The following is a 23,681-nucleotide window of genomic DNA, read 5'->3' on the forward strand; positions in this document are numbered from 1 at the left end:
CAGTCATCAGGAAAATGACAAGAGCTCACACACACACAGCGGTCGGATAAGGGAACAGGGACACACACAGGGGGGGGGTTCCCCCATGTTCACCCACTGTGTTGCTGCATCACTGATGTGTGTGAGAGGGGGTGTGTATGTTAGTTACCTGGTTCATATTCCACTGCCCCTGCTGTTGTTGTTGCTGCATGGCAGCGTACATCTGGGGAGTACCCGCCCCCGCTGGCATAGCTCCGCCCTGAGGCCCCGTGATGCCTTGCTGCATGCCCATGTAACTGTTGGGCATCGTCAGGCCGACCATCACACCAGAGTTCTGCCCCATCATGGCTCCTCCTCCCTGGGCCATAACCCCACCCATCATGGTGGTGGGTGGCATAGCTCCGCCCACTCCTAGGAAGGTCTGGAAGGTTGGCTGGCCGGAGGGCTGGCTGGGGAACTGCTGCATCTGAGGCTGGCCCATATAAATAGCAGCAGCAGGAGGAGAGGATACGCACAAATACACACAGAAAGGGAAAGAATTTGGGTCAACACTTAATATTAGCAGAGGCAATACATCCACAAGGTTACCTGCACTAGATTTCTGCTGCAATAACACTACATAAAGAATGGGTTCACACTACTGTGTATGTACTATGTATGTATGTAACGTTACCTGGGGCAGCAGGCTGTGGGTTGACCATAGTGTTGCTCTAGAGGGAGAGGATGGAGTCCTTGGAGAGCAGTTTCTTGGTCACCTCCTCTGTCTTGATGCTGCTGGTGGTGCTACTGTTCTTCTCACTGAAGAGGTCCAGATCAGCCTGGGGGGCAGCTGCACCCCCTGATACCCCCATTGATGCTGCCACCGCTGGGGCACCTGGGACTGCACAGGAGAGGGCCTGGAGGGACAGAACAACACATAGGAACATCAGAGAGAATGGGTAAGTGTGTGTGTGTGTGTGTGAGTGAGTGAGTGAGTGAGTGAGTGAGTGAGTGAGTGAGTGAGTGAGTGAGTGAGTGAGAGAAATGTGACCAAATGTATTTACTGACGCCAACCATGAGCAGAATGCACCAACACACATATATTGCAAAGTCTACACACTCTTTGCTTCACATTTTGATGCCAAAGAGTTTAAATCTAAAAAGGGATTACATTCTCCAAATTAATAACAAATGATGTCTTCACACTTCAGAGCTAATACTTGGTTGAAGCACATTTGGCAGCCATTACAGCTGTGAATCATTTGGAATAAGATTATATCAACTTTGCACAACTCTTAGGGCAACATACCCATTGTTTTTGTCAAAATTGCTCTAGCTCAGTAAATTTGGTTGAGAATCATTGACGGACAGCAATATTCAAACCTTCTCAGATTTTCAAGCAGATTTGAGCCAGGACTGGGACTGTACCATTCAGGAACACAACGCGTCTTGGAAAGCCATTCTGGTGTGTCTGTCTTTGGCATTAAAATGAGTGTAATTGTTCCACTAAAAAATACCACTCTACCTCAGGGTTAGGTTTTCATATTTCTTTTGATTCTGACAAACTCACTGGTCCCTGCTGGTTGCAAACACACCCATAACATGATTCTGCCACAACAATACTTGAAAATATAGAGGATCAACAACATTGCATTCATTCCACGTCACTGGCTTGTATGACAAAGTGAAAAGAATGAAGCCTGTGCTAAAATAGCCACTCTAAATCATCCATTCTGTTTGCAACAAGGCCATTAACCTGTTGGGTCTAGGGGGCAGCATTTGCACGTCTGGATAAAAAAAATGTACCCGATTTAATCTGGTTACTAATCCTACCCAGTAACTAGAATATGCATATACTTATTATATATGGATAGAAAACACTCTAAAGTTTCCAAAACTGTTTGAATGGTGTCTGTGAGTATAACAGAACTCATTTGGCAGGCAAAACCCTGAGACATTTTCTGACAGGAAGTGGATACCTGATGTGTTGTATTGAGTTTAAACCTATCCCATTGAAAAACACAGGGGTTTAGGAATATTTTGGCACTTCCTATTGCTTCCACTAGATGTCACCAGCCTTTACAAAGTGTTTTGAGTCTTCTGGAGGGAGATCTGACCGAACAAGAGCCATGGAACGGTGATGTCCCATTAGACACCTGGCGCGCTACTTCATGTTGGGTACCCTCGTTCCAATACGTTATAAAAGGCTATGCATTCGTCCACCTTGAATATTATTCATGTTCTGGTTAAAAAAGGCCCTAATGATTTATGCTATACAACGTTTGACATGTTTGAACGAACGGAAATATATTTTTTCCCCTCGTTCATGACGAGAAGTCCGGCTGGCTTACATCATGTGCTAACGAGACGGAGATTTTTGGACATAAATGATGAGCTTTTTTGAACAAAACTACATTCGTTATGGACCTGTGATACCTGGAAGTGACATCTGATGAAGAGAATCAAAGGTAATGGATTATTTACATAGTATTTTCGATTTTAGATCTCCCCAACATGACGTCTAGTCTGTATCGCAACGCGTATTTTTCTGGGCACAGTGCTCAGATTATTGCAAAGTGTGATTTCCCAGTAAGGTTATTTTTAAATCTGGCAAGTTGATTGCGTTCAAAAGATGTAAATCTATAATTCTTTAAATGACAATATAATATTTTACCAATGTTTTCTAATTTTAATTATTTAATTTGTGACGCTGACTTGACTGCCGGTTATTGGAGGAAACGATTTCCTCAACATCAATGCCATAGTAAAACGCTGTTTTTGTATATAAATATGAACTTGATAGAACTAAAAATGCATGCATTGTCTAACATAATGTCCTAGGAGTGTCATCTGATGGAGATTGTAAAAGGTTAGTGTATCATTTTAGCTGGTTTTATGGTTTTGGTGACCCTGTCTTTGACTTGACAAAACATTACACACAACTCTTGTAAATGTACTGTCCTAACATACTCTAAATTTATGCTTTCGCCGTAAAACCTTTTTGAAATCGTAAAACGTGGTTAGATTAAGGAGATGTTTATCTTTCAAATGGTGTAACATAGTTGTATTTTTGAAAAATTTGAATTTTGACATTTATTTGGATTCAAATTTGCCGCTCTTGAAATGCACCTGCTGTTGATGGAGTGCACCACGGGTGGCACGCTAGCGTCCCACCTAGCCCCAAGAGGTTAAGTAAGGGTGCGTTTGTAAATTCACTCTGACTATCTACTCAGATTTCAGAGCGCTCTCGTCTGAGTGTGCCAGAGCACAGAATAACTGACGAAATTACAAATACAAAACACGTGTTGAATATGTCCGGTGTCAGTAAAGTCGGCAAAAAAGCATAATTAAATTGTTGCCAGCAGCACAGTTGCAGTCACCAACGCTCTGGATAACGTGAAAACAGCCTAACCAGCTCTGCTAGAGCAAGTTAAATGGTCAGAGTGAGGTGTTCTCTCATTTTTGTCTGGAAGTAGCTTGCAAGCTTGCTAACTTTAGCCAGTTAGCATGGGTGTTTGACTGCCATTGAGGACAGAACGATCGGATGAACCCTACTCCTTTGCCAGAGCGTCCAGTGTGCGCTCTGAATGCTCCGACAGTGAAACGCTCTGAATTTACGAACAGACAATCTGACAACGCTCTGAATTTACGAATGCCCAGAGCGCAGTCTGGCACTCCAGAGTGAATGTGACAACATGACAAAGAAATTAACTTTTTGGCCTACATTTAAAACAACAGGTTTGGGTCAAATCTAATACATTTTATTTTTACATATTAGTCATTCACCATATGCTCTTATCCATAGCAACTTACAGTAGTGAATGCATACATTTCATACATTTTTTTTCTCCATACTGGTCCCCCGTGGGACTCGAGCCCACAACCCTGGCGTTGCAAACACCATGCTCTACCAACTGAGCCACACAGAAACCCTCTGCATTTTCAAGTATTGTGGTGACAGCATCATGTTATAGGTATGCTTGTCACTGGCAGGGATGGGGGAGTTTGTCCAGACCAAAATAAAATGTGAAAGGAGCAAAGGCCAGGTAAGAGAGGAAAACCCACTTCAACCTAATCCCAGGACAAAAAAATAAATATAGTGTGACAATTACACAATGTTAATTTCAAAGACACACCACAATAGCTTTCCAAGAGGTGCTGAGTGTTCCCGAATGGTCCAGTCTCAGTCCTGACTTAAATTTGCTTGAAAATCTGAGACAATATTCCCAACCAAATTCTTCAGCAATCTCGACCAAAACAATGGATATACCCTGAGTGTACAAAATATTATGAACACCTGCTCTTTCCATGACATAGACTGACCAGGTGAATCCAGGTGAACGTTTTGATCCCTTATTGATGTCAATTGTTAAATCCAATGTTAAATCCACTTCAGTCAGTGTAGATGAAGGGGGGGAGACAGGTTAAATAATTATTTTTAAGCCTTGAGACAATTGGAGACATATATTGTGTATGTGTGTATGTGTGCCAAGAAGAGGTGTTGTCACCTTAAGTGAGATGGACGATATTAATTAGACTGGCACAGGAGAGAAAGATGAAGTGAGGTTGAGCATGAGGAGACACACACCCTTTATAAAAAAAACTTTTAAACAGAAATATACCTTCCCAATTCCGACACCCATTAAGTCTAATGGATGGGGAGGGCGAATATGAAAAGGTGCATGTATGTAGGCAGGGAGGGCTAAGGTAGAGGCTGCCGAGAGGAAGAGAGGCAAAGGGGAGAGGACAGGTGAAATGAGAGGAGGGAAAGAGAGGAGAGAGCAGAAAAACGGAGTGAGCTGATGAATAAGATAAGGTGAGACAGGATGGAAGTTGTGTGTGATTACCGAGCTTCACACACACATACACACACACATACATACACACACACACACACACACACACACACACACACACACACACACACACACACACACACACACACACACAGGAAGGGCTTTGTGTGATGTGGCATTCGGCTGCTTAGCAGGCAGTGCTGGACTCCCATCTGTCTGCAGTCCCTTTGAACACTGAGGGTATGAACAGAGCGAAGTAGACGAGCAGTGTCTCGTACTCACACCTGTACACATGCCCTTGTACAAACACAGAGACTGAGACAGACAGCTGATACAGACACAAGCAGGTGATTAAGCACATGATATGTAATTGGAGCAGGGACTTAAACATCCATGAGCATGACCTTCTACTGTCTGTGCACACACACACACACACACACACACACACACACACACACACACACACACACACACACACACACACACACACACACACACACACACACACACACACACTCGGGAGAGGTGAAGGTCGAGAGCCGTGTGTCCTCCGAAACACAACCCCGCCAAGCCGCACTGCTTTTTGACACAATGCTCGCTTAACCCGGAAGCCAGACGCACCAACGTGTTGGAGGAAACACCGTATACCTGGTGACCGTGTCAGTGTGCATTGCACCCGGCCCGCCACAGGAGTCGCTAGAGCGCAATGGGACAAGGATAACACGGCCGGCCAAATCCTCCCCTAACCCGGACGACGCTGGGCCAATTGTGTGTCGCCTCATGGGTCTCCCAGTCACGGCCGGCTGTGATAGAGCCTGGGATCAAACCAGGATCTGTATTGATGCAGCTTGCACTGTGATGCAGTGCCTTAGACTGCAGTGCCTTAGGCCCTTCCATGAGGCCAATGTTGTAAAACAGTTACAGAGTTTATTGCCTGTGAAAGGAGAAAACTCATGATGGATCAACAACATTGTAATTACTCCACAATACTAACCTAATTGTCAGAGTGAAAAGAAGGAAGCCTGTACAGAATAAAAATATTCCTAAACATGCCTACTGTTTGAAACAAGGTACTAAAGTAATACTGCAAAAAATCAGTTAACTTTTTCCTGAATACAAAGTGTTATGTTTGGGGCAAACCCAATACAACACATTAGTGAGTACCACTCTCCATATTTTCAAGCATAGTGGTGGTTGCATCATGTTATGGGTATGATTGTAATCCTTAAAAAAAAAAATAAACAGAATGGAGCTGTGCAAAGACAAAATCTTGGAGATGAATTCACCTTTCAAAAGGACAATAACCTTAAACACATGGCCAAATCTACTCTGGAATTTCTTACCAAGAAGATAGTGAATGTTCCTGAGTGGCCGAGTTACACTTTTGATTTACTGGAAAATCTATGGCAAGACCTGAAAGTGTGTTTTGTTTGACAAGTAATTACTTTTTCTCAAAAAGAGAAGGGGCAAAATTATTGGCACCCCTGTTTTCAATACCTCACCTTGGAAGATAACGGCACTGAGACTAGAATCTTTTATGAGATTTGAGAACACAAAATCAACATTTTGCAATGGTCATTTCAGTCTCTGGACTTGAACCCCATTAAAAACCTCTGGTTTGAATTGAAAAGGGCAGTCTAGAAGCGCAGACGAAAGACATCAAGGATCTGGAAAGATTTTTTTTATGGAGGAATGATCTAAGATCCCTCCTAATGTTCTCCAATCTCATAAAACATTTTAGAAAAAAAGGCTCTGTGCCGTTATCCTGGCAAGGTGAGGTATTGAAAGATATTGAAAACAGGGGTTCCAATACTTGTAATTACTTGTTTTTGAGAATACAATATAGCTCAGTATATGTATTATTTGATTTTTATAGTCTTTTTTGCTCATCTTTATCAAGGATGCCAATTATTTGGACTTGGTTGTAGTAACTGTACACACACACACACACACACACACACACACACACACACACACACACACACACACACACACACACACACACACACACACACACACACACACACACACACACACACACACACACACACACACACACACACACACACGGTCCATTTGCACTGTATTAGGGCAGAGACCGATAAAGGTGACAAGCAGGCGGCTCTGGAGTGTTGAAATAGGTATCAATGTTCTATAAATACCCAGGCATTTGCATGTGGCCCAATGAGGAGCATTTTCCTAATGTTGGATCTGTGTGTCTGCCTGACTACCTTCTGGATCATTAGCGAAGTGGGAGTAGGAGAGAGAGGATGAGAGAGAGGGAGGAAGGGGGGGTGTGTCTGGTCAATGTGGAGGGAATAAATAGGTAAAAGAGGAAGTTATAGTGGGGGAAAAAAGTATTTGATCCCCTGCTGATTTTGTATGTTTGCCCACTGACAAGGAAATGATCTGTCTATAATTTTAATGTTAGGTTTATTTGAACAGTGAGAAACAGAATAACAACAAAAATATAGAGAAAAACGCATGTCAAAATGTTATAAATTGATTTGCATTTTAATGAGGGAAATAAGTATTTGACCCCATCTCAATCAGAAAGATTTCTGGCTCCCAGGTGTCTTTTATACAGGTAACGAGCTGAGATTAGGAGCACACTCTTAAAGGGAGTGCTCCTAATCTCAGTTTGTTACCTGTATAAAAGACACCTGTCCACAGAAGCAATCAATCAATCAGATTCCAAACTCTCCACCATGGCCAAGACCAAAGAGCTCTCCAAGGATGTCAGGGACAAGATTGTAGACCTACACAAGGCTGGAATGGGCTACAAGACCATCGCCAAGCAGCTTGGTGAGAAGGTGACAACATTTGGTGTGATTATTCGCAAATGGAAGAAACACAAAAGAACTGTCAATATCCCTCTGCCTGGGGCTCCATGCAAGATCTCACCTCGTGGAGTTGCAATGATTATGAGAACGGTGAGGAATCAGCCCAGAACTACACGGGAGGATGTGGTCAATGATCTCAAGGCAGCTGGGACCATAGTCACCAAGAAAACAGTTGGTAACACACTACGCCGTGAAGGACTGAAATCCTGCAGCGCCCGCAAGGTCCCCTTGCTCAAGAATACATATACATGCCCGTCTGAAGTTTGCCAATGAACATCTGAATGATTCAGAGGACAACTGGTGAAAGTGTTGTGGTCAGATGAGACCAAAATGGAGCTCTTTGGCATCAACTCAACTCGCCGTGTTTGGAGGAGGAGGAATGCTGCCTATGACCCCAAGAACACCATCTCCACCGTCAAACATGGAGGTGGAAACATTATGCTTTGGGTGTGTTTTTCTGCTAAGGGGACAGGACAACTTCACCGCATCATTTGACGGGGCCATGTACTGTCAAATCTTGGGTGAGAACCTCCTTCCCTCAACCAGGGCATTGAAAATGGGTCGTGGATGGGTATTCCAGCATTACAATGACCCAAAACACACGGCCAAGGCAACAAAGGAGTGGCTCAAGAAGAAGCACATTAAGGTCCTGGAGTGGCCTAGCCAGTCTCCAGACCTTAATCCCATAGAAAATCTGTGGAGGGAGCTGAAGGTTCGAGTTGCCAAACGTCAGCCTCGAAACCTTAATGACTTGGAGAAGATCTGCAAAGAGTGGGACAAAATCCCTCCTGAGATGTGTGCAAACCTGGTGGCCAACTACAAGAAACATCTGACCTTTGTGATTGCCAAGGGTTTTGCCACCAAGTACTAAGTCATGTTTTGCAGAGGGGTCAAATACTTATTTTCCTCATTAAAATGCAAATCATTTTATAACATTTTTGACATGCGTTTTTCTGGATTTTTTTGTTGTTATTCTGTCTCTCACTGTTCATATAAGCCTACCATTAAAATTAGACTGATAATTTCTTTGTAAGTGGGCAAACGTACAAAATCAGCAGGGGATCAAATACTTTTTTCCCCCCACTGTAGTTTTTTTTCAATTGTTTAAGCACAATTTTGAAAACAGGGCCCGGTTTGTCAAAACACTACACACAATTAGCACAACCCTACACCAAAGTAGCACAACACTTCAGATCATTTGCAAAATGGAACACTTTTGTCAAAACTATACACGACTTCATAAAAACAATATTTTGTTACCATACGAAACACACATTTCATATGACTTCAATCTTTTTGAACCAGTTACACACTGCTGTTGCTAACCTAAAACACTTTTTGCAAGTCTAATTGTCAGTGATTAGAGTACTGTAAATGAAGTACACAGAGAAAGTGCAACTATACAAACACTACACAAGACCACTGCTGCAGACTGAGGAAAATATCATTTATTTCTCTCCATATACCCAAATCAGTCAACATGTCAACATGGAGAATCACAACAAAACATGTCCCAGTTTTCATGCTACTACAGTAGTGTGCATAACACTGTTAGCTCAGCAGACAACAGACAAATGTAAAATACTGTATCCAGTACAGGTTACAATTACAGTAAACAACAACAACAAACATAAAAAATAATCTGAAAAAAACGGACAATATTGTACAGAAAATACTACTGTAAACATACTATACATTATCTCTTCGCCTAGCTGGATCTGGCCAGAGAATTTCATCAACATCACAAGCAATATCCTCATTAGCAAGACAACGTGGGAAAATCCGTCTTGAATGTCGAATCCATCCTTGCACAGCTGCGGCGTCGACTTGGTCACAGGCGTCCTCCATGGCCTGAATGAGGGGTACCTGAACCTGGGGCTGGAGATCGTAAACCTTCCACCGCCATGCAGAGAAAAACTCTTCGATAGGGTTTAGAAACGGAGAGTATGGTGGAAGGTATAGTACTGTCAACTGTGGATGGTGTTGAAACCAGTTCTGGACCAAAGCAGAGCGGTGGAATGACACATTGTCCCAGATGACAGTGTAATGCATCTGGTGCATTTCATTACCTGCTGTGACGATGTGGTGCAATCGGTCCAAAAATGCGAGAATGTGAGGTGTTGTAAGGGCCCATTTTGGCATGACGGAGGAAAACCACATGCTGTGAAATGTCAGCGCAAAGGGTGATGTTACCCCCACGTTGCCCTGGGACATTGAGTATAGCCCTGTGGCCAATGATATTTCTGCCTCTCCTTCTTGCTTTTGTGAGGTTGAACGCTGCCTCATCAATATATATGAATTCATACAGAATTTCCTCAGCATCCATCTGCAAAACTCCCTGAAATACAGAGAAAGACAAGATTGTGTAGTTCAGGATAGGTCTAGTATACAGTCAATGTAAAAAAGTAATGTGTGCAGTATGCAACATCACAGTGCTAAAGTGAACAATACAAACCTCCACATACTCATGCCGCAGCCGTTTGACCCTCTCGGAATGCCACTCAAAAGGCACTCTATAAAGTTGTTTCATTTGAACCTGATGTCTTTTCAGGATGCGTGCCAGTGTTAACTGAGAGACCTGATGGACATTATTGAAAATGCTATGGTCACCGATAATGTTGGCTTGTAGTTCTCTGAGCCTGATAGCATTATTGGCCAAAACCATGTTTATTATCTCTCTCTCTTGTTCTTGCGTGAATATGGGCCCCCTTCCTCCTTGTCGTTCCCGACCCTCAGTCCTATGTAGAGAATAATACATGTAACTTACTGTACAATGACACAGGAAGGGGTATCACAAGTGCTGATATGGTGCATACAATAAGCGGCTGATTACTGTAACTGTAGACAGATCTTTTACATGTTTTCCTGTCGAAAAGTCCTTATGACAGATGCCACTGTATATCTGCTAAGATTTGGATGAACTCTCAGTCCAGCCACCCTCAGCGTCAATCCGTGGTTCACAACATGGTCCACTAGTGTTGCATGAATGTAATTTGCTAAGTTTGGTCCTCTTCTTCTTTGTGCACGTTCTCCTCCTGCTTCAGGTCTGCCTCTGCCTCTGCCTCTGCCTCCTCCTCCTCCTCCTCTGTGTACTCCTCCTCTCACCCTCACTCTTCTTCTGACTTCTTCCATTTTGGTTGAAGGCAGGTGAACCTACCTGCAGCATTTTTATAGTGCTTAAACCTGATTGGTGTGTCTACAATTTAGCAATCATGTGTTTGTGCACCTGATGGCTGTGTTTAACAGATTGGCTCATAGGTGTGGTAATTTGAGTCAGTGCTTTGGAATTGCAAGGAAGTGACATCATGATATACTTCTGTGTCTGATGTATACAAGTGTGTTTAGTGTTTTGCAAATCACTGTGTGTAATGTTTTGCAAATAGTGTGAAGCTGACAATGTGCTTACAGTTGTGCAAATCTAGCCTTGTGTTTTGCTCCTTGAGTGTAAGGTTTTGCTAATTGTGGGAAAAGTTACATTTGAGTGTGTAAGCAATCGTAAAAAACTGCAAAGCAGGGACTGTCCTTCTAGTGGACACAGTCAGGTACACAACACACACACACAGATCTGTGCATAGCTGGGCTCCCACTTTAGCACACGTTGTTCCAGTATCCATATTATATTCCCCTCTGTTGAATCCCCACAAAGCTGTGAATTAGAAGTGGCATTTCCATCCAACAGCCATTTCCCACTGTGTCAGTATTCATACACTTCTACACTCAGACCCACAAACACTAGCAGCGTGTGTTCCAGCCAGCCTGAATCTGGCAGAATGTACACACACTCAGGCATGCAGGCACACACTATCCCCCTCTGATACACCATCTGCAGTCAACAATCCTACTGAGCAATGTGTCCGACAGACAGAAGGTTTTGTGTGTGTCTGTGTCTGTGTGTGTGTCTGTGTGTGTGTGTGTGTGTGTGTGTGTGTGTGGAGGGGCGGGGGTGTTATTTTACTGGCCAGGGAAGAAAGAGAGAAAAAAGAGAGAACAGATTGAAAGACTAAAAACCGACTAGTGGGAGAACCCCTTCTCTATTTCTCTCCATCTCCATCAATATTTCTCTTCCCACTCCAATCTGTCAGCCTCTGTTTTTCCAGAATATTCAGAGAGAAAAAAGGCATGCTTGGTTGAAAAGCTGGGGATAACACAAATCCCAGATCATGAAGAGCTCTAATCATATTTTTATAATTGACATATTCAGAGATAGCAGAGCATACCCGAAATCCTGTTTTATAGTTGAGGGAAAGCAGCTCAGTGCTGTCTTGTGTGTGTGTGTGTGTGTGTGTGTGTGTGTGTGTGTGTGTGTGTGTGTGTGTGTGTGTGTACGTGTGTGTGTACGTGTGTGTACGTGTGTGTACGTGTGCGTGTACGTGTGCGTGTACGTGTGTGTGTACGTGTGTGTGTGTGTGTGTGTGTGTGCAGCCACAGCTCAAACCAGTAGCACAAAATAATAATGGGCAGCCAGTAGGAAAGTGATGTGTGTATTCATGTGTATTCTTTCTTTGTGTGTCCGAATTCATTCCACATGCAAGCAGTGCAAATGTATTGAGTGTGTTCTAGATGCACGGTATGAAGGCAGGGAGGGGGAGACAGGGATGGGAAATCAAGGGGAGGGGGGGAAGCAGAGAGGACAGAAGGAGGAAGGATGGAAGGAGGGACGGAGGGAGGAGAGGAGTTGAGTGATAGATGGAGGGAGGAGAGGGGTAGAGATGGATGGAGGAGAGGATGGAGGGTAGTGGGGATGAGTGAGGGATGGAGGGAGGAGAGGGGTTTAGAGATCAAAGGAGAGGCTGAGAGAGAGAATGCAGGGGGTTGGTACCAGGCTAGCAGTGGTAGTTTGAGGTACGTGTAGCGGGTTGTCGGGGCTCCCAGGTGGCATGTAGCCGGCGTGTGCTGGGAGCCATTCAACGAAAGAGGGGAGATCCATGTTCTGTGTGTCGGCAGGGGAGGGCCAAGGGAATAGGGGAGTGGGATGGGGACGAAGGTAGGGGTGGGGGAATAACTGTGGCACCTCTCAAACACACCTCATTGACAAAAGTTTAATTTAAACAACTGTTTTCCCTCTCTCTCTTTTTTCCACATCTGTTCTCGGACTGGTGAGACAGCTGAGAATGCCAGCTCGTCTCTTCCAGTCTCTGTACGACTCTCAGACTATACTCTCTTTCTGTTCCTGCACTCCGTCCCAATCTCCCTCTTCTCCATCCCTCTCCGTTCCCCTCTCATCCTCTTCCCTCTCCTCCCCCGTGGTAATGTACAGACATTATTGAGGTGTGTCCTTTCTTCTGACAGACCTGTAACCGACAGTGTTAGCTGTGGCTGGCGAGCTGGAACACACTGCCTTTGTTTACACTGTGAAATGTTAACAATGCACTCCAACCTCGCTCCAGCTCTCTGAGGACATGGAATGGGAGACTGCACACTGTGTGTGTGTGTGAGGGGTGTTTGAACTAGGGTCAATGTGTGTGTGTGTGTGTGTGTGTGTGTATGAATGAATACAGAGGTGTGTGTGTGTTCTTACTGCAGAGGAAAACAAAGCCCAGTGCTGCAGTCTGTCTTCACTGAACACAGCAATTGTGTCCATAGGGGAGAGGACATAGACAGACAACACTGGGAGGTTGATGGGGAGAGTGGTGAGAAAGAAGATTGTGAGATATGGGATTGTGGAGATGTTGGGTGCGCTAGAGCAGGGGAGTCAAACTCATTCCATGGTGGGCCCAGTGCCTTCTCGTTTTTGGTTTCTCCTTTCAATTTGTGTCCAATTAACACCTAAACAACTAGTTGAGGAGAGTTCCTTACCAATCAGTGACCTTAACTCATCAATTAAGTACAAGGGAGGAGTGAAAACCTGCAGACGCTAGGCCTTCCACGGAATGAGTTTGACGTGCTCTGGAGGGAGAGGTGGTATCTGAGTGTTGTCGGAGGACGGCAGAGGGTTGGACACCATTGGACCAAAGATGTCTTCATCGCTGATGGGTGCAGCAGCCGAACTGGTTGCAGCTCTGCCTGCAGGTGCATCTGAGAGAGAGAGAGAGAGAGAGAGAGAGAGAGAGAGAGAGAGAGAGAGAGAGAGAGAGAGAGAGAGAGAGAGAGAGAGAGAGAGAGAGAGAGAGAGAGAGAGAGAGAGAGAGAGAGAGAGAGAGAGAGAGAGAGAGAGAGAGAGAGAGAGAGAGAGAGAGAGAGAGAGAGAGAGAGAGAGAGAGAGAGAGAGAGAGAGAGAGAGAGATTAAACATTGACTTGTAGGCAGGATTGATTGGGTGTAAAGTCTTATCTGTCTGTGTGTGTGTGTGTGTGTGTGTGTGTGTGTGTGTGTGTGTGTGTGTGTGTGTGTGTGAGAGAGAGACTCCTGGTTATCCATGATGTGTGCTGCCTACACCCCTTCCCTCCTCAAGATGTAGGAGGATGTTTTCAGAGATGGATTTATGTGGGGTTCAGAACCTCAATGTGCAACGAAAAAGCACAGTCATCTCTCTCGAAACAATGCCATCTCAAAACAGTCAACTAAGAGAAATAATAACTATTGTACCATTTTACCATTCCTTTCTGTTGGATATGGATTTTAATTAATTGAATCCTCAGTGATTTCACTTCCTAAGTTCAAATGGAATTGAATTTGTGGATACATTATTTTTGGAACCATTAATCAGAATTCCAAAGACAAGTCATACGGAGGATATACATGTATATGATGGGGATTATGTAGGGATGTGCATCTCTCATTTCATGAACGCCTCGATACGCATCTAGATGCATGGGCTCCGATAAGAGACAGGAATGATACCTTTTAGTTTGACATGAATCAGTGAGATTCGTTTTGATTCGGAGAACGAATTGATGTGATTTGGGTTCGATACACTAACATTTTTGCATGAACATTCATTTTCTATTTTAAATTCATATCTGCTGGTGATGGGAGCTCAGGAGCTGGGCCTCTCTGAGCTGAGCCATTGGACAGACTGAGCATCTACCGCCCCACTATCAGATTAGGGGTGGGGGAAATGTAGGCATTTTGTCCCCCCACCTTTTATCTTAAATAACCCACTGATTAACTTGTTATATTTTGAAATCAGCATGTAATTTAGCCAATTAACATAATGCAGCTTTGGATTTTACTCCAGTCTCGAAATTGAATGATTTAGGCTGTTTGGAATTTTACAGATAGCTTCTCCTGCGCTGACCAATAAATGTGAAATTATTTCTGTCCTTTATGAAATTAGGGTCCAAACCTGTTCATGTAAAAATGACCAAATATACTAACTGTTTAAAGCAAAATTATGTCTTATGGAGTACCTGAACAGCCTAAATAAAATCGGAATGATTGAAAACCCCAATCAGCAGTTGGATGTGAGTTGCGTCCACTCTAGTAGGCTACACAACTCAGGTAAAACACAATTTTCTACAGTGCATTAGGTAACCCAGCAAATTACAATGGTTGTCACTCAACTGATAAAGCCTATGATTTGACATTGCGAAAGCCATTTTACATGCTGAAGGGGCCAGATGTACGAATAGCCTATTAGAATAACGGGCAGACCTGCCTCTCATTGGCGCAGCTGTATCTCCCCCACTGTGCGCACTTATCTGACAGTCATTCACAGTTACATGCATAAAAGTTTGATAGGCTACCGAACTGAAGGAGAGGACCCTTCAATTAAGTCACAACAGATAAGAGGTATTTTCAGAAGAAGAAAATATGAGTAAAATAACAGTGAACTGGAGATTCATAACGTTTGAATTGGTTTTCTGACCTATGCACGCTTCATTTGGATCGGTTTGGGCTCCCACAGACCGATGCACTCATATCTTAAACATTTGAACCAGGGACCCCTACATACAATACCCCATAATGTAAAAGTGGAATTCTGTTTTTTTCCTCTACATTTTTACAAAATAATAAAAAATGAAAAGTTGAAATGTCTTGAGTCAATAAGTATTCAACCCCTTTGTTATGGCAAGCCTAAATAGGTTCAGGAGTAAAAATGTGCTTAACAAGTCACATAATAAATTGCATAATTTTAAACCGCAATAATAGTGTTTAACATGATTTTTAAATGACTAATTTATCTCTGTACACCACACATACAATTATCTATAAGGTTGCTCAGTCAAGCAGTGAATTTCAAACCCAGATTTAACCACAAAGGTTTTCCAGTGCCTCGCAATGAAGGGCCCCTTTTGCTTGATGGGTAAACGTTCAAAAAGCAGACATTGAATATCCCTTTGAGCATGGTGAAGTTATTAATTACACTTTGGATGGTGTATCAATACACCCAGTCACTATAAAAGGTACAGGCATCCTTCCTAACTCAGTTGCCGGAAAGGAAGTAAGCCGCCCAGGGATTTCACCATGAGGCCAATGGTGACTTTAAAACAGTTAGTGTTTAATGGCTGTGATAGGACAAAACTGAGGATGGATCAACAGTAATGTAGTTACTATGTGTACAAACACATTCCAAAACATCCATCCTGTTTGCAACAAGGCACTAAAATAATACAGAAAAAAAATGTGGCAAAGCAATTCACTTTTTGTCCTGAATACAAAGTGTTAAGTTTGGGGAAAATCCAATACAACAGATTACTGAATTCCACTTCATATTTTCAAGCATAGTGGTGGCTGCATCATGTTATGGGTATGCTTGTAATCGGTACGGACGGCAGTTTTTCAGGATAAAAAATGTACATAATGGTGCTAAGCACAGGCAAAATCCTTGTAGAAAACCTAGTTTAGTCTGCGTTCCACCAGACACTGGGAGATGAATTCACTTTTCAGCAGGACATTAACCTAAAACACAAGACCAAATCTACACTGAAGTTGCTTACCAAGAAGACAGTGAATGTTCCTAGCCGAGTTACAGTTTTGTCTTAATTAAATCTACTGGAAAATCAACAACCAATTTTACAGAGCATGACATTTTTTTTTAATAATGGGCAAATGTTGCACAATCCAGATGTGTAAAGCTCTTAATTTGGGAAAGGTGTGCCGCTAGCGGGACACCTCGACAACATCCGGTGAAATTGCAGAGCGCCAAATTCAAATTAAATTACTATAAATATTTAACTTTCATAAAATCACAAGTGTAATACATCAAAATAAAGCTTAACTTGTTGTTAATCCAGCCGCCGTGTCAGATTTCAAAAAGGCTTTACGGCGAAAGCAAACCATGCGATTATCTGAGGACAGCACCCCACATACCAACACATGAAAAACATATTTCAACCAGGCAGGTGTGAAAGTCAGAAATAACGATATAATTCATGCCTTACCTTTGATGATCTTCTTCTGTTGGCACTCCAAAAGGTCTCAGTTACATCACAAATGGTCCTTTTGTTCAATAATGTCCTTCTTTATATCCATAAAAACTCAGTTTAGCTGGCGCGCTTCAGTCAATAATCAATCCAGTTTCCCTCCATCAAAATGCATACAAAATGAATCCCAAACGTTACTAATAAACTTTTCCAAACAAATCAAACAATGTTTATAATCAAACCTTAGGTAACCTAATACGCAAATAAACGATAAAATTTAAGATGGAGAATAGTATGTTCATTACCGGAGATAAATAAAAAAGAATGCACTTTCTTCCACACGCTTGGAAACACTCCAGCCAAAATGGGAGCCACCTAGAAAAACTACAATTTCTGGGTCATATTTCCAAAAACCAGCCTGAAACTCTTACTAAAGACTGTTGACATCTAGTGGAAGCCCTAGGAACTGCAATCTGGGAGGACTTGGGCTTATAATTATAGTACTCACCATTGAAAATAGTGGTAAGCTGATGGGGGGGTGGTTTGTCCTTGGGGTTTCGCCTGCCATATCAGTTCTGTTATACTCACAGACATCTTTTTAACAGTGTAAGAAACGTTAGAGTGTTTTCTATCATTATCTACCAATTATATGCATATCCTAGATTCTGGGCCTGAGTAACAGGCAGTTTACTTTGGGCACTCTTTTCATCCGGACGTGAAAATACTGCCCCCTATCCCAAAGAAGGAGACTTGCCCAGAAAGACTCACAGCTGTAATCACTGCCAAAGGTACCTCTACAAAGTATTGACTCAGGGGTGTGAATACTTATTTAAATGAGATATTTCTATATTTCACATTCAATAAATTAGCAAAAATGTCTAAAAACATGTTTTTACTTTGTCTTTATGTGGTACTGTGCGTAGATGGGTAAGAAAATAAATATAGGCACTGTAACACTGATAGAACACCCATAATTGATCCCTTTATGTGTGAACAAAATTGAGCCCCTTGAGAGAGACAGAACAAGGGAAATCATTTAGAGAGAGAGAGAGAAAAAGAAAGAGAGGGATGAGTCGTGAGTGCATGATGGGGAGTTTGACCAGAGAGAGGGAGAGGGCGATGAAACGAGAGACAGCGCCACAGGCTTTTCAATTTCTCTTCTCCCCTTGACAATAGCCTCCCTTCATTCTTATGGTGAAAGGTTGGCCATCATCTCAGTCAGCCGGCTACATCTGACCATCAATTATGGGATGGCCACTCTGGGAGCGAAGGCTGGGGGAGCCATGGAAACGTACAGGGCTCCATTAGGAAGACACATGGTTTAATTTGAGGGTCCTTTCAGACAGACCCAATCCTCCACCCCACTCCCCTGGCCACATCAGTTTAAACAACTTGACACCTCTCGCGCCTCTACACGCCTCTTACACTCTGTCACACTCCCACCCCCCCGACACACACACAGCGAGACAGGGAGAAAGAGAGCAACAGAGAGAGAGAGCGAGACTCGGGCTGTGACTGGTAATTGAATAAATGACCATTATGGATGAAGACGGTCATGAAAATAAAATAACTGTCAAAACCATTTAATAAGGCATGCATGCATTTTTCGAAAAATTTGTAAAAAAATGTATATACATTATTTTCATGCAGATAAGCTTTACCTAATTGCGTGAGTATTTACTAATGATTATAAGCAATTGTTTTGCTAACTTAGTTTGTCTATTTAACTGTCTACATCTCCTCCTCTTTCCAACTGTCACTTGATGCTCCAGCAGCAAAACCACTAGATGCATGGGTGTGTAGAAGCTCTAGCTTATAGGCTATGGCACTTGATGTGCGTACTTTCTTTTGTACAATGCGCATTTTCATAGCATGCTAGTAAATAAATAACATCAGTCTTCTTTTAAAAAAGGTTGGATGTGTCTGACTATTCGTTCATTATTCAACAGCAGTTGACAAATTGAGCACGGCCTAATTTGACACGGAGTCTTCTCTTAATTTATAGATGAATCATTGCTGATAAATAGGCCAAGCCCGTCGTCCGGGTTTGGCCGGGGTAGGCCGTCATTGTACATAAAAATTTGTCCTTAACTGACTTGCCTAGTTAAATAAAGGTTAAATAAATAAACAATACATTTCATCTACACTGATTGAAGTGGATTTAACAAGTAACATCAATAAGGCATCATAGCTTTCACCTGGATTCAGCTGGACAGTCTATGTCATGGAAAGTGCAGGTGTCCTTAATGTTTTGTACACTCAGTGTAAATGTTCATTCAGTTTCCTAAAGTAGCCTTTCTGGACTCCATCTCTTTAATAAGAATCAAATGCTGATTTCATCTTGTAAAAGGCTTATTTTCAGTAGCTTAGGCTACATCATTTCTCTCATTACAGCGTCCTCTCTTTGAAGAATATATGCCAATGATGGTGTCAAATCTGATTAAAAAGTCGAACGAGCACTAGATGGAGCGTGCAAGCAAGATGAAACATCATTACGGGAGCAAACACTGAGTCGAGAGAGAAGATATGTGGTCAAGCGATCAGAGGATCGGTCCCGCGAGTGCCCAGGCCAGTCGAGAGCACAAATTAAACTTGTGTGACTGAGTGAGCAGAACATCATTGTCACAGATCAAAAATAAACATTTCTTAAACAGTACATATATAACTGTAAGCAAAGAAACGTGATTTAAACATGTAAATTGTCCACCAGCAATAGTCACTTGTAATTGTCAAGTTCTCTCTCTCATGTCTTGGCACCTTTGGGTTTGGATTTCAGGCTGATGGGGGTGGCCTTAAAGATGGGTGCGTGTCTAGAAACCTTAGATTGGCCACTTACACTGGAGTCAATGAACTAACAAATTCCTGACATTGGCCAGTCCAGTGTTGTGATTGGCTATTACTAGCCTTCTGTTTGCGATGCACTGCAGAGCCATCTGTTAAGCTAGCTACCCGGTTTGAACAGTAAGCACCGGACGACTCGGGAAACCCAGCAGTTTAGCCAAATTAATTCGGAAATAAGTTCTAATGGGTATACTATTTATACCGTGAGTTGAGTGTAATCTACCCGCTAAAGTTAGCTAGCTTATTACGTGTTAGCCAGCAAAGTTTGTCTGTAAAACAAAAGCAGACAGTCATAGCAGACACCATAAGGAGTCTCAGCAGATCAGATGTTATCAGAAAGCCAGAGCCATCTGTGGAAAAAGTACAAGTAGAACAAAGATAAAGTGCAAACAGAATAAATGTACCATTCAACATAAGTTCCCACCTAAAACAATTCATCTCTGCTTAACTCCTCACTTCCTCTCTACCTGCCTCCTTCTCAAAACCTGTCTGAGGCGGGGAACCTTCGGTCGTCTCCTCCAATGGGATTTTAGAAGGAGGTGTGATGGTCAGTCATTGCATCTATAGCACTGCCTATGAATTTTAGTGTCTCCAGCCCCATCCCTCAGCTTTTTACCTAAACAGGGGCGGGGAGAAGGCTTTGTTATTGTTCAGCTCCTGATTTCCACTTTAAGAAACACTTAAATGAGCATGTATGTTCACGCATACATGACTGTTGGGAGTGTGGTGCCATACCTTTAGCTCCCAGGTGCAGCAGAGCTGACACACTAAAGATGATGTTTCAGCAGATGTCTTGATCACCCTCTGGCTGTTGTCCAGACAGCGGTAGCGCTGGAAGGTGTCCCAGTGACTGTTTGTGGCCACGTCACCTCCCTCAGAACCAGTGAATACCTACAAGTTCTTACAGTGGGGCATCAGCATAATCTATAGACAGGCAGAACGATACAGGAGCTGGAATTAGATTTAAAATGGAATCAAAGTCCCAACTTAAAATCCTTGTACAATCCATAGACATTGGTAAAAAGGTAAACAAAAGTAGGGCACTGGAGTTTGAGGAAGGTGGAGCGACACATAGGTGCTGAGTTGTGTAACACGGAACCCAAACCGGCTGTGCGCGTGCGCCATCATGCATACATTTATTTTGTCCCCCTACACCAAACGCGATCACGACACGCAGGTTAAAATATCAAAACAAACTCTGTACCAATTACATTAATTTAGAGGCAGGTCGAAAAGCATTAAACATGTACAGCAATTTAGCTAGTTAGCTTGCACTTGCTAGCTAATTTGTCCTATTTAGCTAGCTTGCTGTTGCTAGCAAATTTTTCCTGGGATATAAACATTGAGTTGTTATTTTACCTAATCCACACATAAAATGGTCAACTGAATAGTTTCTAGTCATCTCTCCTCCTTCCAGGCTTTTTCATCTTTGAACTTATATGGTGATTGGCATCTTAACTTTCATAGTATTACCACAATGACCGGCAAAACAGTTCGTCTTTCAATCACCCACGTGGGTATAACCATGAGGAGCTGGCACGTGGGTACCTGCTTCTATAAACCAATGAGGAGATGGGAGAGGCAGGACTTTCAGCACGATCTGCGTCAGAAATAGGAAGGAGTTCTATTTTAGCCCTTGGCAACGCAGACGCTCGTTGGCGCACGCGAGGAGTGTGGGTGCAATAATTGAATAACATTGATTTCTACATTTATTTTGCAACGCTCACGCACGCGACGTGTCCGGTCTGGTCAGCATGTAAGGCGTAAGATGAGTTGGTGACTAGCTGGTCCAAACTTGGCGTCCTCTGCCTCATTGGTGTAGTGGTCCTGGCTCCACCTGGTCAAACGTGTTCTCTCTACATATACGGACCTGTCTCCTGAAAACAACTGGATTGAGAGAGAGGAAAATAAGATGTCTGGAAATGTCACAGACAGAGTTCAATTGGAGTTGAAATGTTTTAGTATCTTAATGTTACATTCAAGGTAACAGTCCATTTTAAGACTGCTGTGGCTGTGTCAAAAGAGGCAACTATGGATAATAATTTAGCCAAATGAGTGATAACACCATGTGGGACTGAACTGAGTCGAGCTTTAGGGCAATTCCACTGAGTCAGATTTTTCACTTTAAAATGTATGTCAAACAAAAACCAATGATGTCAAAGTGAAACAAAATGTATAACTCTATGCACAATGACTACTTTTAACAATTTGCAATCATTGGTTTCTTTGACATCTTTTAAATGGAAAAATCTGAGTCTCAGCAGTACTCTGTTACTGTGGAATAAAAATCTAATGTTCAATGTGTTTCCATTGTATTTTCAATTCTACTGATTGTAACAAAACTAACTGTTGCTTTAAATAGAAAAGGTGCCTACTCTGGTCTTGGCATGTGCGCTCTGCAGGTAGGTTAGTCTACATGATGAGATGATAATGGATAAGAGCGAGAATATTTTTATTTGTCAAACAGCAGTCAAGCATCGATCATCATGTCACCAGAATAATTTATTGGACATTTATTGGAAAGAAGCATCAAGCTCATACCTTGCACTTTCACCACCCTGTGAAGTTCATCATAATTTATTTAATCTGTAGTTTAATAAACTGCATGGGTTCCAGAGTCATAGTGGGAGGACCACACACCATTTCGTTGCGTGACTCCAAGTTTACTTCGATATGATAGTTATTAATAGGGATGCACGATATATCGGTGAACATATCGGAATCGGCAGATAATAGTTAAATATGGCAACATTGGTATCCGCCCGATGTCTAGTTTAACGGCGATGTTAAAAACCGATGTCAAAGCTACCGTGCATACCTATATAACGTAGGTACATGATGTAATGATGCCACGTAAAATTTTGCACAACACGTGCAACACAGCATTCCTAACCTAGCCCACAATGTCTGCTGTGTGGATTGAGCAGTCATTTGAAAGAGTAAGAACATTTCAGCGAGAAAACTCAAAGGTGAAATCCATTAAAGCCAAAATAATGGAATTCATTGCCCTTGACAATCAATCGTTCTCTGTCGTGGGTGATGATGGCTTTCGCCAACTGGTCGAGCACTGGTACACACTACCAAGTGCGCTATTTTTCAGATGTTGCCCTACTGGAGTTACACAGTAATAGCGTCACTGCTATTAGCTTCACGACATACATACTATGGAATGCCATTTGGGTCTTTGCGTGTCAAAAAAGATACAAAGCTGTGGGGGGGGTTCAAATTTGATAGCCATTTGGTAGCCATTTGATTAGCTGTTCAGGAGTCTTATGGCTTGGAAGTAGAAGCTGTTTAGAAGCCTCTTGGACCTAGACTTGGCGCTCCGGTACCGCTTGCCGTGTGGTAGCAGAGAGAACAGTCTATGACTAGGGTGGCTAGAGTCTGACGATTTTTAGGGCCTTCCTCTGACACCGCCTGGTATAGAGGTCCTGGATGGCAGGAAGCTTCGCCCCGGTGATGTACTGGGCCGTACACACTACCCTCTGTAGTGCCTTGAGGTCGGAGGCTGAGTAGTTGCCATACAAGGCAATGATGCAACCCGTCTGAGCTCGATGGTTTAGCTGTAAAATCTTTTGAGGATCTGAGGACCCATGCCAAATATTTTCAGCCTCCTGAGGGATAATAGGTTTTGTCGTGCCCTCTTCACGACTGTCTTGGTGTGCTTGGACCATGTTAGTTTGTTGTTGATGTGGACGACAAGGAACTTGCTCTCAACCTGCTCCACTACAGCCTCATCGATGAGATTGAGGGGTGTGCTCGGTCCTCTTTTTCCGGTAGTCCACAATCATCTCCTTTGTCTTGATCATGTTGAGGGAGAGGTTGTTGTCCTTGCACCACATGGTCAGGTCTCTGATCTCCTCCCTATAGGCTGTCTCATTGTTGTCAGTGATCAGGCCTACCACTGTTGTGTCATCAGCAAACTTAATGATGGTGTTGGAGTTGTGGCTGGCCGTGCAGTCATGAGTGAACAGGGAGTACAGGAGGGGACTGAGCACG

At 42.9% G+C, this 23,681-nt stretch overlaps 1 pseudogene; it reads right to left on the bottom strand.

The window, feature by feature from the left end:
• The window catches only part of LOC106605638 (stromal membrane-associated protein 1-like), an 85,898-nt pseudogene that overhangs the window by 6,751 nt on the left and 55,466 nt on the right, over positions 1 to 23,681 (bottom strand).

Source organism: Salmo salar, chromosome ssa01 (assembly GCF_905237065.1).
Source record: "Salmo salar chromosome ssa01, Ssal_v3.1, whole genome shotgun sequence".
Lineage (NCBI taxonomy): Eukaryota > Metazoa > Chordata > Actinopteri > Salmoniformes > Salmonidae > Salmo > Salmo salar.